Source organism: Mus musculus, chromosome 2 (genome assembly GCF_000001635.26).
Source record: "Mus musculus strain C57BL/6J chromosome 2, GRCm38.p6 C57BL/6J".
NCBI lineage: Eukaryota > Metazoa > Chordata > Mammalia > Rodentia > Muridae > Mus > Mus musculus.
The window spans coordinates 137,325,813-137,341,603 of record NC_000068.7 but is presented as its reverse complement, the minus strand read 5'-3'; the positions used below and the strand labels follow the sequence as shown (position 1 = coordinate 137,341,603).

Below are 15,791 nucleotides of genomic sequence, written 5' to 3'. Positions count from 1 at the left end.
CTATTCCTGATATTCTATGCTATCTACATACTTCCCCAGCCATATGCCCCAAGTTACTTGTAGTTTGAATCTCCCTGGCTTGCTCTGTGAGTCCTCATGAAGAACTCTCTTGGCAACTACTCCTCATTCCTGCCCTCATAGAGACATTCTGACTTTTTCTCCACCTTGTGGTCCTCCTTCTCCTGGATCTCACTTGCCTCCTGCCCAGTCATTAGCTGTTCATCCTTTTATTAACTAATCAGAGATAAATGGGGAACATTCGTTATAAAACATTGATACAGGAGATTTTTCAGTATTCATTACTATTTCAGTTGGACTATAACTAGATATCAGGACACAGAAATCAGCATCTGAATACACAGAGCCCCATTTCACTCCCCAGAGTGAAAGGAACGGTGGTGAGAAGAATTAAATTTAACATGACAAAGCCATTAACACCTCTAGATCTCCCAGCACAATATGTAGGTTAGTCACAAAAAACAGAGTCTTCATGAAGGCATGAAGGTTAATTACCTATCATCTTCATTTTTTGCCTTGTGCTGTACATTAGGACAGTCATCAACCAGGCCAGACTAGTGTACTAGGCAAGAAAAGAAACAGTGACATTCCAAGTCAGAAATTGAGATGCTTGTGAACGCCATGTAATATATGTTCATTTGCTTTAACTACACACACACACACACACACACACACACACACACACACACACACACACAACATAGAATTTTAATGGGAACATTTGCATTCTGTTGTAGCATCTTAGGATACCAGGAAAGGATAGCTAGCCAAGGGGTCCTGCCTTAGTTTGGGTTACTACTGTTATGATGAAACACCATGAACAAAACATGAGGAGGAGAGGGTTTATTTGGCTTATATTTTCTCATCACTGTTCATCACTGAAGGAAGTCAGAACAGGAACCCAGACAGGGCCAGGACCTAAACGCAGAAGCCCATGTGACCCCAGTGAATGAGTGGGTAAGAAATGGCAAAAACACTGATTCTCATCTCTTGAGAGAAAGTGAAAAAGAGTCATGAGAATCACTGCAGATGTCTAGAAACAAGACAGACCAGGACAGCTCCAGCTTCCTCCTACTGGGGAGAAGGGAAGCATAAACCCATCAGCCCCAAAGTACCGAAGCAAAAGACCCTCTCAATATAAGCCAACAAACCTCAAATCCAGTTGTGGGACTTGTTTCAACAGTCATTTCTCCCCCAAATGGTCAACAATGCAGAGAAATCTCATTTGCTCAGGCTCTGTGAATGGGAGGAATTAGCTGGGCACAGTCTTGAGAGTTCAAAACTGACATATAGTCTAGGTTGCTAAGAGCAGAAAATCAAACAAGCCCAAGTGTGAGGGACAACCAGGAAGCAGGTTTGGAGGGCAGGAGGGTAGATGTGGGCAAGCCAAAAGATGCAAGCAGCAAAGGGTTTGGCTCAACCTAGAAAGTAAATAGAGACTATGGATCCAGTCACGGGGTCTGTGCACAAAGCTCATCAGCTGAGTTTGATAGCTTTGAACCTGAGGTCGGTGGGTGGAACAAGCATACAGCCCCCTATCTGCCTTTCACTGGTAAAGATACTGAGAACACTAAGGTTCTAGCAAGGCAAGTGACACATCACAGCTGCACTCCTCCAGAAGGCTGATTGACAGACGGGAAGTATTGAAGGTATGAAGATAGGTTCTCTACAGAATAGATCTCAGTGCTTTTGTTGCTCTGACACAATGAGAGAAACGGTGTCCACCTGCCTAAAACAGTAGTAATCCCAAGGAACGGGACCTATAGTCATCTCCAGAGGATGGGTGACTTTGCCCAGCCCCTACTGCAAAGCTAAGTGTAGAAAGCAGAACCCCTTGGTATGAAAAGAAGGGTTTCTACCAGATTTACCTAATAAACTCAGCAATAGCATAAATCATAGGGAAAAAAATAATTCATATTCCATGCTGGAGCATCTTCTAGGTATATGCCTAAGAGTGATAGTGCTGTGTCCTCCGGTAGTACTATGTCTAGTTTTCTGAGGAACCACCAAACTGATTTCCAAAGTGGTTGCACCAGCTTGCAATTCCACCGGCAGTGGAAGAGTGTTCCTCTTCCTCCACATCCTCGCCAGCATCTGCCGTCACCCAAGTCTTTGATCTTAGCCATTCTGACTGGTGTGAGGTGGAATCTCAGGGTTGTTTTGATTTGCATTTCCCTGATGACTAAGGATGTTGAACAATTTTTTAGGTGCTTCTCAGCCATTCAGTATTTCTCAGTTGAAAATTCTTTGCTTAGCTCTGTACCCTATTTTTAATGGGGTTATTTGGTTCTCTAGAGTCTAACTTCTTGAGTTCTTTGTTTATATTGGAATATTAGCCCTCTATCAGATTTAAGATTGGTAAAGATCTTTTCCCAATCTGTTGGTTGCTGTTTTGTCCTATTGATAGTGTCCTTTGCCTTACAGAAGCTTTGCAATTTTATAAGGTTCCATTTGTCAATTCTTGATCTTAGAGCATAAGCTATTGGTGTTCTGCTCAGGAATCTCTCCGCTGTGCCCATATCTTCAAGGCTCTTCCCCACATTCTCTTCTATAAGTTTCACTGTATCTGGTTTTATGTGGAGGTCCTTGATCCACTTGGACTTGAGCTTTGTACAAGGAGATAAGAATGGATTGATTTTCATTCTTCTACATGCTGACCACCAGTTGAACCACACCATTTGTTTAAATGCTGTCTTTTTTTCCACTGGATGGTTTTAGCTCCTTTGTCAAGGATCAAGTGACCATAGGTTTGTGGGTCCAACTCTGGAAATCAGTATAGTAGTTCCTAGAAAATTGGACATAGTATTACCTGAGGACCCAGCTATACAAACTCCTGGGCATATACCCAAAAGATGCTCCAACATGTAACAAGGACATATGCTCCACTGTGTTCACAGCAGCCTTATTTATAGTAACCAGAAGCTGGAAAGAATCCAGATGTCCTTCAACAGAGGAATGGATACAGAAAATGTGGTATATTTACACAGTGGAGTACCATTCAGCTATTAAAAACAATGAATTCATGAAATTCTTAGGCAAATGGATGGAACTTGAAACTATCATCCTGGGTGAGGTAACCCAATCACAAAAGAACATGGTATACACTCACTGATAAGTAGATATTAGCCCCAAAGCTCAGAATACCCAAGATGCAATTCACAGACCACAAGAAGGAAGACCAAAGCATGGGTACTCCAGTCCTTTTTAGAAGGGGTAACAAAATACGCATGGGAGCAAATACAGAGACAGAGTGTGGAGCAGAGACTAAAGGAAAGGCCATCCAGAGACTGCCCCTCGTGGGGATACATCCCATATACAGCCACCAAATGCAGATACTATTGTGGATGCCAAGAAGTGCATGGTGACAGGAGCCGGATATAGCTGTTTCCTGAGAGGTTTTGTCAGAGCCTGATATATAGAGAGGTGGATGCTTACAGTCAACCACTGGACTGAGCATGGTGTCCAAATGGAGGAGTTAGAGAAAGGACTAAAGGAGCAGAAGGGCTTTACAACCCCATAGGAAAAACAACAATATCAACCAACCAGAGATCCCAGGGTCTAAACCACCAAATGAGGAGCATACATGGAGAGACCCATGGCTCCAGCCACATATGTAGCAGAGGATGGCCTTGTTGGGCATCAAAAGGAAAAGGGGTCATTGGTACTGTGAAAGCTTGATGCCCCAGTGTAGAGGAATTCGAGGATGGGGAGGCAGAAGTGGGTGGGTGGGTGGATGGGGCACCTCTCATAGAAGCAGGGAGAGGGGGGATAGGATAGGATAGGAGATTACTGGGGGAAAATCTGGGAAAAGCAATAACATTTAAAATGTAAATAAAGAAAATATCCAATAAAAATAAGGGAAAAAACCAACAACTCTTTTGAGATTTCATCTTGTCCTGGTCTAAATTTCCTTTGACAGGAAAACAGAGAATAAACAATGCCAGTGAGTATGTAGGGAGCAAGGAGTCCTTGCACACTGCTGGTAAAGATTTCAATTGATCCTGTCACTATTGAAACCAGTGTAGAGGTTTCTCAAAAAGCTAAAACAATAGTAATGGGGCCTGAACCAGCCATATTCTGTAACCCAGCAAGACCTCCAGTGGAGAGATTGGGACAGAAACCCAAACACAAAACCTTCAAGCTCCAGTCTGACCTTCCTGCAGCATGTTCTGGGACCAGCACCTAGCAGAATCATCATCAGAGAGAGCAGAGAGATTTCATCCAACAACTGTTGAAAGCAGATGCGGAGCACCGCAGCCAAATGTTAGGCAGAACTCAGGGAGTCCTGTGGAGGAGGGAGAGATAGGATTAGCAGAACCAAAGGAGCCAGCCATACATGGGGAGAACAAGGCCCACAAAATCAACTGACCAGGTCTCAAGGGAATTTGTGGAAATAAAGGCTCCTGTAGGGGTCTGAATTATATCCTCTACACACAAGCTATGGCTGAGGAGCTTGGTGTTCTTGTGGAAATCCAAACAGTGGGAACAGAGGCTGTCCCTGACTCTTTTGCCACTTGTGGGACTCTTTGCTCACTACTGGGTTGCTTTGTCCAGACTTGATATGATGGTGCCCAGACTTACTGTAGCTTGTTAGGCTGTGCTTGGTTGATATTCCTGGGAGGTCTACTCTCTTGGGGAGTTTGAGAGGCGTGGATCTGGAGGAGAGAAAATGTAAGTGGGGAAAGAGAAAGGATAGGGGAAGGGGAGGGAATGGAAACTGTGGTACATGTAATATATGACAGAAGAACAAAAACTACAAAAATAAGAAGGGAAAAGGGCTAAAATAAAAACTGCCATATGACACAGCTATAATATTATTCAATATATACTAAAAGTTCTAAGTCAACACATCACAAATATACTGGGACATCATCTGTATTGCTGCATTATTCACAATAGCCATAAAATGAAGCCATGTCCATCAACAGATACATGGATAAAGATATGGTATGACATAAAACAATAGATTACTGCTCAGCAATTAAAAAAAATAGGAAACTAATAGAACTACATAATAATTGGGTTAAGCCAAAATAAGCTAGACTCAGGAAGATAAATACTACATATTTTTTCCTATACATGTCACTTAATTTTGAAACCACACACACACACACACACACATATATGTATATGTGTGTGTATATATATATATGTGTGTGTGTGTGTGTGTGTGTGTGTGTGTGTATGTATGTATATATATATAATTTTTACTTTCTAGGGGATCTTGAACAGAAGCCATATTAAGGAGAGAGGGAAATGGAGAAAGGAGAAGGAATAATCTAGGGCTGATTCTAGGACCAGCTAGGTGGGTAGCAGGAATGAAGACAACAACAGGAGAGAAGGATGAATTAGAGCAAACCATAAGTCCTGTATGAAATGCCATAATGAAACTGGTTACTCTGTAACTTTAAAGAAGTAAGAAAATCACCTTTATGTGGAGATGAATGTAAATGAACATAGAAATGAGAAAAGTTCAGGGTGTTCTAAGTGACTTGCCCCACAGTAAGCATCGTTACCTCACTTTCCACCTCCCAGTCTCCCCCTTCTCGCTGGGAGATCTCAGCTAATCCCTGCGATAAGTTCCCACAATGTCCCTTTGGCTCACTATACTAACACCCTCAATAAAACATACTCAATACCCTGGGAGTGTGTCTGGCCATGCAGTTCCATACTCATATTCCTAGGCAATACGTCATTATTCATTTAAGTTGAACTTAGTGATCAGCATGAGCTCGAAGAAGTTCTCCATGAAAGTGGTCAAGATGACATCATCCGCCAGCATTTCAATGTCATCCCAGGAGAATCCTCCTCAATGACAAACAGAACCTTAAAGTTACAAGAAAACCTAAGAATTTAAATACCTCCAAAATGTAAATGTAACTCAGTTCAGGGATGGATGCATGTTAAACAGGGAACTCAAAATACTTGTTTGACTGGCATTGTCCTGACAGGGGGGTTGGGGGAGAACCACAATAGAGGGAACACTTCCCCGAAATTAGTAAGAAATGACTGGGGTAGCATATCACAGCAAATGCAACTGCACAAGGCTCTGTGTAGAGACTGATGCTGCTCCCAGTTCTGATACTGATATGTGCTAAGTTTCATCAGCTCTGTGAAGCAGGTCAGCCTATCAACACTCTGCTTATTCTGAGGTTCTTCAGTCACTTTCGTTTTTACAAAAACTGTCTCATCGTCTGTTCTCTGTGGAAAAACCCTTCTGTCAAGGTTAGCTTTTGTTAACTTGACACAAACTATGATTACCTGGGAATGATTGGTGTGGGAGGGTGGCACCACTCCTGAGCAAGTGATGGGGGAATATAGTGCAAGGCAGCTCAACATGAGCCTGGGGGAAAGCAAGTGAGCAGCATCCCACCATTGCTTTCTGCTTCAAGCTGCTGCCTTGAGTTGAGTTCTTCCTTGGCTTCCTTCAATGATGGACTGGAATGTGCATGATGAGCCAATTAACCTCTTTCCTTTCCCGGGTTGCTTTTGGTCATGGTGTTTATGACAGCGATAGAAAGCAAACAGGATGGTCTTGTTGGATTCATATTTTCTCACAGTCTGTATTATTTTCTATTATGTGTAACTCTACATTAGAATCGTCATCTTAATACTTGGAAAATCATTCTTTTCTTTGCTAACCTGAACTCTTCACTACACTTTCTCTGGTGATTTGTTTTCCAAAACTGTAAAATGATTTTTGGGTTATTGTCACCAAGTCAATATTCTCTACTTGCTTGCCTTTGATCAACTCTCTAACTCAATGAAGAACAGTTTGATCTGCATGCCAAACCTTTTTCTTTTCATAATATACAGGCATTTTATTCAGTTACTATGAGTTTGAGGATTTATTTAGTTGAACATGAAGTTAAAAGTAGACTAACTATGGTCTTTATACTGTAATTGTCACATACATTATGGTTTTATTTTATATTAATCATTCCATTTGTTTACATCTCAAATGATATTCCACTTCCCAGTTATGCCTCCACCAAGCCTCCATCCCACATCTGCCTTCCCCCTTCCACTTTGTCTGTATGAGGGTGCTCCCCCACCCACCCACCCTCTCCTAAAGGTAACGAAATTGGCACAAAATCCAAAGACTGGGGGGGGGGCGCATGTGCGTGCGCACAGGCAAAAGTATTAATCTACCTTCAAGCTCCCCATAGAAGCAAAATGACTACACATCTGCTTCAGTTCACTTTGTGCTTCTGGAAAACTCTCTACGCAAGATGGTTACTGCAAAAGGAAGGAAAAGAGCATGGTGCCTCAGACTGCAATCGGCATAAACTCCCAGCACACACAAAGCCCAGCCTGGATATGGGTAGAAGAAAACAAAATGTCAAAATGAAAAAATAAAATACTTTCAGAAGAATTTTTAAAATATGGTACTCCAGGGGAAAGGGCACCAGGAAAATTGTGTGAGAGTGTAACCACAAATGGCAGATGGACAAAGCTAGGCGTGGCCCAGAAATACAGCAAAGCCTTCATTAGCAGATGCAATGATACATAGCTCTCATCGTTACATAAGACCCAAGGAATTTCTCCCATGATTCACACCCTTCTTCATAATCACACCAGTACCTGGCTAGAAAGCATGCCTTGGGGGGAGGGCAGGGGATGGGGAGGGGGTCCTCTGGATTTACAAGCATGTTGTGGTGAGCATAGTTTTGCTTGAAGCTATTTCAAGATATTTCCCAGTTCCAAATCCTTACCCTGCAGTGGAAATTAAAACAGAATAAACTGTATTTTAGTAATTATTTTGATAAAGAATCAGAGTACCAGACTGTAAAGCTTGGCTGAGGTCCCAGACAAAGTTCAGAGGTAGTATGGATACACCTCCACGTTTAATCTTTCCTCCATGATGCCTCTTAAGCAGGTAGAAAGAAAAGTCTGAGGTCAAATCAGAGGACACTCAGTGTGGGCAGCAGTAGCCATAAAGGTGAGCCCTTAGCTCGTGAGATCGGGGTCTTACTGTTTATCGTTTGCTATTTCATATAACAACCCCTCTAGCTGTACTGTGATTTAAAGTATGTCACTCTCATAGACACCAAAAGCAACCATTACAAAACTCCCAATTACTCGCAAAACCAGATAAATGAATCTGCCCAATTTATCCCTGCAACAGAAATACATTTTGAAACAGAAAGTAGAATCTGAATATCATTTGGATTTGCATGGCTGGTTTCTGTTTGAGCTAAAACATAACCACATGCACTGTATTAAGGTTGCCTGATTTTGAGAAGCTTTTTTTTTTTTTTTTGCATTTGTTAATTTAAAGGAAACATTGTAAAGTTAAAGCAAAACTCTGTTCTCCTCCTTGTCTGTGTCCCAAGGCTCCCGGAGGGCAGGGTTACATGAGTTATAAAAACTGCATGTGAAAGGCCTTGACTTTCCCAAGAAAGTTCCAAAATATAATATAGCAATGGATATTTGTTCAGCAAAGCATAAGCCATGGAATTTCAGGCAGGCAGTTAGGACTTGAGAGAAAACAAACAGGCCCAGCCCACAACACAGCAGTAGGGGCATCTTTGCTTTCCCATCATTTCTCTCAGCTTCCATTCCTCAAAAGCAATTGGCACTCACCAAATCTCTCAAAGATCTTAGGCAAGAATGGTGGAATGCCCTTGAACATCACAGAAATGTGTCTGTGGTTGTATGAGGCCAGTTCTTATAACGTAGAGCCCCAGATAGAGATTCTGATACAAGGGCTGTGCAGGGGGACAACTCAGTAGAGAAACCCACAAAGAAACAAGGGGAACAAAGTAAGGCATGGAAGAGATAATTATAATGCCTTCATTCTCACCCCAGATAGCTCTGGAGAGTATGTGGGTCTCCCATAAAGAAGGAACATACAGCTAAATGCCATCAGTAATTTCTGCTTGAATGGCCTTGAGGTAAGTACTCAGAACAATGAAGCAGCTCTACATGAGATGTTTAAGATGGGATATGCTCAAAGACAGTTTATTTTGCTCAGTATTGTCATTATAATTATTTATTGGTATTGTCTCCTTTTGACAAAACTGTGGGAGCTTTTTGCATCAAGAAGCAATGTATCTTTAAGGTTAAATAAAATATTTTATTTCAATCAGTCAATAGTGACACATACATCATTGAAGTTTTCTAATTTCTTCTCCTGGACTTAAGGGTGGTCTATCTATTATCTCTTTATATAAAAGTCCATGGGGTTCAGACAGATCCTACTCTCCTGTTTAAAGGATGATTATATCACTTGTCTATCAAAGCTGGCATCCCTTCAACTTCAAGGGTTGTTTGTGTTGCAGGCATGAACTCTCAACGGTATGGACTACACAGTTGCTGGAGATGAATAGGAATGATGTACAGTTCTTTCAGCATGTAATTATTATATGACATCATGCACTCATTCATCTGTTTATCTATTTAAAATATTTATTGTGGTTTCATTCCTGTAAGTCCCTCAGGTAAGGCAATGAACAAAGCAGATATGGTCTTTCCTTTATTAGGTCATCATGTTTGTCTACAATTAGGGCAAGGATGGAGGCAACCCAATAGTTAACTGTACCAACAAAATCACTTCTACAACTGACAATTTTCAAAGAGAAAACAAATTATAGAATGAATGAGGCAAGTGGTGAGTGGGCTCAATACACTAAGGTGACATAAAGGAGCAAGCTGTGCACGCATCTCGGAACTCAGCAGATTGGCACTTGTGGTACACTTAGGAATTACAAGCAAAGAGAGGGAAGGTAGACGTGGTGCATAGGGATCCAACCTTATAAGGGGTTTGGTAAGTTTACAACTCAGCTGCAGAAGGGATTTCTTAACCTGCACTAAGATCGATCAGTAAGATAGCAAGTTCTCAGGCATTGAGTTACATTTGTCTTAACATTGGCCAGTGGATGAAAGTGTGTGTGAGTGTGTGTTCAGAGTCATGGAATAAGAAAGGGAGTTTTTGATATTGAAAGATGGCCCAGTTTTTCAAACTCCAGAAGGACATCAGGTATTATAGTAATTATGGGAAATTTTTGCCTTGTTAAAACATTCCCAAGATGTTTTAAAAGATCTACAGTTGGACTCAACCTTCCTTTGTCCTTGGCAATGTGATAAAACATCATATTTAGAAAAGAATGCAAGTTGGAATTGACCTTGGCTCTACCAAGGGAGAGTTATCAAGGTCACATTTTGAAAGTTTTTTGTTGTTGTTGTTTGTTTTTGGTTTTGTTTTTTTTACTGTAATTGGTATTAAAATGAATCAAGACATGAGTGGAGACCATGGCTTTTATGTTCCATGTTCTGTCCTGAGTGCTGAGACGGCTTTGATGCCAATTACTTTCTCAGTTGTTAAGCAAATGATTACGTTCCTTAAGTTCCTTAATCTTTTTTTCACCTTACTGGAAAAAGTGTCATGTTTAGGAAACTAGACCTTGATCACAAACAACATTTTATAACCATTATTCTCAGAAGAGATCATACCTAAAGAGCACAGAAACTGGCAAATAGAACCAAATGGAACAATTTTAAAAGTGCAGGAAATCTGGATTTTCAGTCTGATATATTAGGTCACTGTCAAAACCAAGATTGGAGAACAACCATCTAAACTATAATAAACTTAACATTTCAAATTTAGGATGAACTGAAATTTAGGTAGTATTTAAATTCTTTGTAAAAATGGGTTTTTCATATGGTTTTCATTTAACCAAGATTCCAAACCATCTTCACACACTGTTGCATGTATCCACTCTTGCCCCTACCCACTATGAGAGCCCACACTTAATTGAAGAGAAACTTAACCCACATATTTCAGGTTCTTTGTGTAGTGTCCTTTGCTAAGAGCTTGCTGATGTCCAAAGAGCCTGTGGGAGTGTATTCTAGCCAGAAAATCATATATTCCAGCTTATAGTGGCCTCCAAGATCAGAAAGTCTTGGAAGGGCAGACAAGTTTGCATCTTTAATGCCAGGTATGAAGTATGCTAAGCTATCAAATGAATAACTGTTGATCCACAGAAGAGATGCAACAAGAGATGGAATGGTGAGAAGGCTTGGCCTCACCATGTTTTTCCATTTCTAGAAGCAACCACTGAAGTCCTATAGGGTCTATAAAGTCAGACTCATTTTATAATGCAGAGCTGGACCAGATGATGTCTAGCTGGCATTGCACAGCTTTGAGCAAGGCAGGGACTTCCAGGAAAGCTTTCAGATTCCTAAACAGAAGAAGTATTCATTTATGACCAGCTTCACAGCTCAGTGGGTAGGCTTCAACTTCTGGACAGCAAACCAATTGCCAGCTTTAGAATTAAACAAGGGATGCCAAGATGGACTTTAGGCTTGGTGGGACAAGCGGGCAGCGGTGCATAAATACGTGTCAAAGTATAAGAAAAATAACCTTTGCCCTAGGTATATACTCCCTACACTCCCCACCACTGTGTGTGTGTGGCTACTGTTTGGTACTGATGATCTCATTCTATCATTCTCTACCTCCAGAGGGAAGGGTAAGAGTCTCTCATTTGGGCAGAAGTTCGACAAGTAAGGTAAACTGGCTGGCCAATAAGGCGGCGGGGGGCGGGGGGGGGGGGAAATCCTCCGGTCTCCACCTTCCCAGCACTGGAATTACAGACTTGTGCTTCCCTACACATCTTTATGTTTGAGTGCTAGGCATATGAACTAAGGCTTTTATAATACATGGCAAGCATTTTACCGACTGAATTATCTCCTTATTCCTCATATTTTTTTCTTTTAAAATTTTAACAATCATCATTTCTTTAAAAACTTTTCTGGTTAATGTATAGAAGGTGGATATCCTTATGAAGTCCATATAGATGTGTGTGTGTGTGTGTGTGTGTGTGTGTGTGTGTGTGTGTATTACTGCTTTGTTCTCATTGATTCCCTTTCCCCACAGCTTCTTCCCACCACAACTGGACTTCAATCCATTTTACTTTCACCACTTTTTCAAGGCACTTGATATTTCTAGGAAAGGATAATCTATATATCATCTTTAAAAATAGTGAGATTAGACATGTATAGATAGTCCCCCCAAAATAACCATTAAGAGCTGAGAGCTTGAAACCATAATAGCTTGTGTGTGTCTTATTCAACTTTTGAACCAGAAATGTGCTCTGCTATTATAATGCCATCATACTTCATTATTTTCCTAGAGTATGTCAATGTCCATCCATTCTGAAAAGCTTTCCATTCCCACCAGACAGAAATAAGATAGCTCATGAAGCAGGGGCGGAGATGAAACTTCTATTTCAATAATTGTACTGTGTATATTTTCCAAGGAGGGAAAGGGAACAGTTCATGATCCTTTTAGATCAACGAAGCAACAGCCATCTATCATCAAGATTATTTTTTCTTTTCTTCCTTCTCTCCTGTGGTTTTCAGTGAAGCAATGTTAGTGTCACTGGAAAGTTTCTTTGCCACTCTGATCGAGGTTTTAGAGTTGTCGTGCAGTAAACCTCCAGTGACCCATCTGTATGTTGCAGTCTGAGAAACACTGCTGGAAAACATCTATGTCTTCACTCGGTGTGCATCTCTTGTCTGGAGAGTGTCATTTTCTCCAGGCTTGGCTTTGATCTCCCTCTAGTCTACATCCAATTCAACCACCAGAGTAGGCTATGGGAAAAAGAGAAAGTAGAGAAAACAACAGAAAATAAATTCCCTGGCTGTCTAAAACCAGCAGTATGTTACATATTACATAAACACAAACACTTTGCTGTCATTTAAGAGTCCTACATGAAGGCCTTCTGCCATGTCTTCTGATCTTTTTCTGGCCACATGAGCTAACATAAGAAGAACAAGCTTTCCTTCTTCCTGGTGTTCTTGGGAAGAATTTCTTCGCTCTTCCAGCCATTTTATTCCGTTTCATCACAGACATTGCCCAGCAGGAACTGCTCCTGTGTACTGTGTTATGCCATTTGTGCTGGTCCATAAAATGGTAAAGAGTCCAAGATTTTTAAATTGAAATGTGCTTCCTCTCAGGTATGGAGTGGGAAGCCTAAGATCAAAGTGTCAGTGGTTTTTCCCAAGGTTCTGCTTCCAACATGGCTCCTAATTGTATATCATCCAGAGGGGAAGATTTAGTGTGCTTTCCTGGTGAAAGGGGTGGAAGAGCTAACAGGAAATGCCTAAGCTAGTTCCCGTCAGACTTTAAACCAGTTATCCATGATGCCTCCAAATGCCTCCAGCTCTTTGTACCACCACAAACCACAGATGGAGTTTCAGAATATAAATTTGGAGGAGCATTCTGACTACAGAAACTACCAAACTTAAATCTATCTCTGGTCCCTTTCTACCCTGTTTTTATTTCATTTTTCAATGCATTCTGAACCATATGAAATGGCTTTGCTTCTTTATTAATGGACTATTAACCAGAATGTATACTCTGGGGAACACTTCAAACTTATTCTGACCATAACTGGAGCATCTGAGCCTCTACCAAGAATAGGCTCATCTCATTCATATCTGTTCAATAAATGAATCAATAATTTTACATTTATATAATCTCAACAAAACTGAGCATTTTGTCCTCCTTGTTTCTTCCCCGTTTCCATTCCCTTTCATTTAAAAACTATTTGTTAAGCATTTAGTCTAGCCCAGGTCAGGTTAACTGGGATAGAAAAGGATTGAACCTCATCAATGATGGGAGAAGGGTGCACACTCAGAGGCAGGAGAGACTGATGCTACCAAAACCCTACTGAGCATAGAAATGTTTTCCTAATAATACCAGAGGAACACCATGAGCTGGAGGCTGAAAGGTGATCATATGCATGGTAATCAGAGGATGACTCAGGTAGGAGGAGCAGAGTACTTTGTGTGCAAAGATAACGTCTCTAAAAAGGGCACAAGGAGAAGTCAGGCTGGAAGAAAGTGTTGTGTTGCAAGGCGGGTAGATAGGCTGGAGGAACTACATAGGTAGGGTAGGGTAGCAGTTAGCCTTGTTTTACTTGAGGGAGTAGCAATTTGTGTAAGAGACCAGCTCTAATTGTTTATTGCACTATTCTTCCTCCTCAACAGTGTCTTGGTTTGAATGATAAACCATGTGGTCAGTCTTATAGGCTGTCTTGCAGGCATCTATCCTCAGCGGCTTACCACAAAGACTTGTGACTAAGAATGATGACTCTGAACCCAGGTTTTCTGGATTTAAGTAATGGGTTCTGTTATTTACATTTTAAATCCCTGGGTAAATCCTGAAACTGAGCCTTTGCTTCCTCATCAGTAAAACAGGCATTCAATAATTATAGTATCCAAGTCAGAGTTTTAATAAATCAATTTTGTAGTATAGATTTTTTGACATATATAGTAACTATATAGTAAGTGTATGCTAGTTTATTATTACTCACAGTCTTTTTAAATTTTGTGCTTTTATGTATGAATTGCATTGCTACTTAATTATGAGGTATCATACGATAATTCAATGATTGTATAAAGTATGTAATGGTAAAATTAGGGCTGTAGAATTTTTGATATATGAAGAATAATGGTAGCCTGTGAAAGATATCTGAAATGGTTCACATAGAATTGTATTTAAAAAAAAAAAAACATTTAGCCTTTAAAAAAATACTTGCAGGAGAATGAAAAAGTTGCAAATAATTATAGAGTTCTTCATGAAGTATCTGTAAGTGTTCAATACATAGAGAAATGAGTAATTACCATAATCATCTACTAAAAACAGAAACATTTATCAAAGCTGTAGCTTTGAATATTTGGCTAGCAGTGGTGACCAAGCAGCTATTTAGAATGTGAGCATCAACAGAATACTGTCTTAGAATTTTCAGAAGTAGCAACAATCAGAGTTGGGGGAACCACTCAACTTACTTTCTCAAGTCAAAAGCTGTATGTTCTGAAATACAACTCACTTAGAGGGCTTGGGCTTCACAGAGGGCTTGGGCTTCACAGAAGGGTCTAAAATGTATGTTCTCCTTAGTGTCTCCTTAGAGACACTAAGACTTAGTTCTCCTTAGAGCCAACAGATTTAGTACCATCAAGAAGGATTGATCTTCAATGAAGTCCTCCCAGGAAGCCTTACATTGAACTTCCCAAGACTGAGATATGAGAACTCCAGTTTTTTATGCTACTTGACAAAATGAGCCGGTCCTCTTAGTGGGGTGTCATTGTTACATGTTCTAGAACAGGTGGAGCTTGGCAGGTTGCTGGTGCCACTCCTGCCATTCTCCATTCTGAGATTTCCCTGGGTCTGAGCCTGCTCAGCCTTACCAGTTCCTTTGTCTGGAGCCACAGTCCACTTGCCCTACAAGAAAGTCAATAAGATTAACAATATAAGCTTCCAATATATATGAATGCACTATAAATAAAATCCCCAAATAATGTGGTAGACAGAGTCCTAAATGGACATCTCTTATTACCAAATGAAACTTCTTGTACAAGGAATGGATTATATCTAATTGAGTTTTTGGCCAAAAGGGTCCAAATAACCTGTTTCAAGACTATATGATGTGCTTCACAAATGACATGACCCTATTGCTGAAGACAATACCTATGCAAACCATTAAACATTGAAAAGTTGATCCTGTGCCTCCATAGAGCCTTTACCCCTATGTTCTAGCATCTTTGGTACAGGAAGGTACTCTGCATGGTACCGAAGGTGAACTGTAAACACCAACCCAACTACAAACCGGTTTATCTATGGTGGTATTCTTCCTGCAAGATATACTAGTGCAATACTGGCACAAACTTTCTGGGAGCAGCCAACTGATGTTTGATTTGACTTGAGGCTCACTTTATGAGATGGAACCCATACCAGACACAACATGGGTAACCAAGAACCTGAGACT

The 15,791-nt window shown here is 40.7% G+C and overlaps 1 long non-coding RNA gene across 4 annotated transcripts in view; it reads right to left on the bottom strand.

Annotated features, from left to right (window-relative positions):
• Positions 1-11,600: 11,600 nt before the first annotated feature.
• Positions 11,601-15,791, bottom strand: part of Gm14055 — a 42,958-nt gene continuing 38,767 nt past the window's right edge. For all 4 annotated transcript variants that reach the window (XR_375017.3, XR_866772.2, XR_375018.3 and 1 more), the window contains 2 exons: positions 15,214-15,247; positions 11,601-12,612 (listed from right to left, as the gene is read on the bottom strand). This is a non-coding gene — a long non-coding RNA (predicted gene 14055). The remainder of the gene's footprint in view (positions 12,613-15,213; positions 15,248-15,791) is intronic.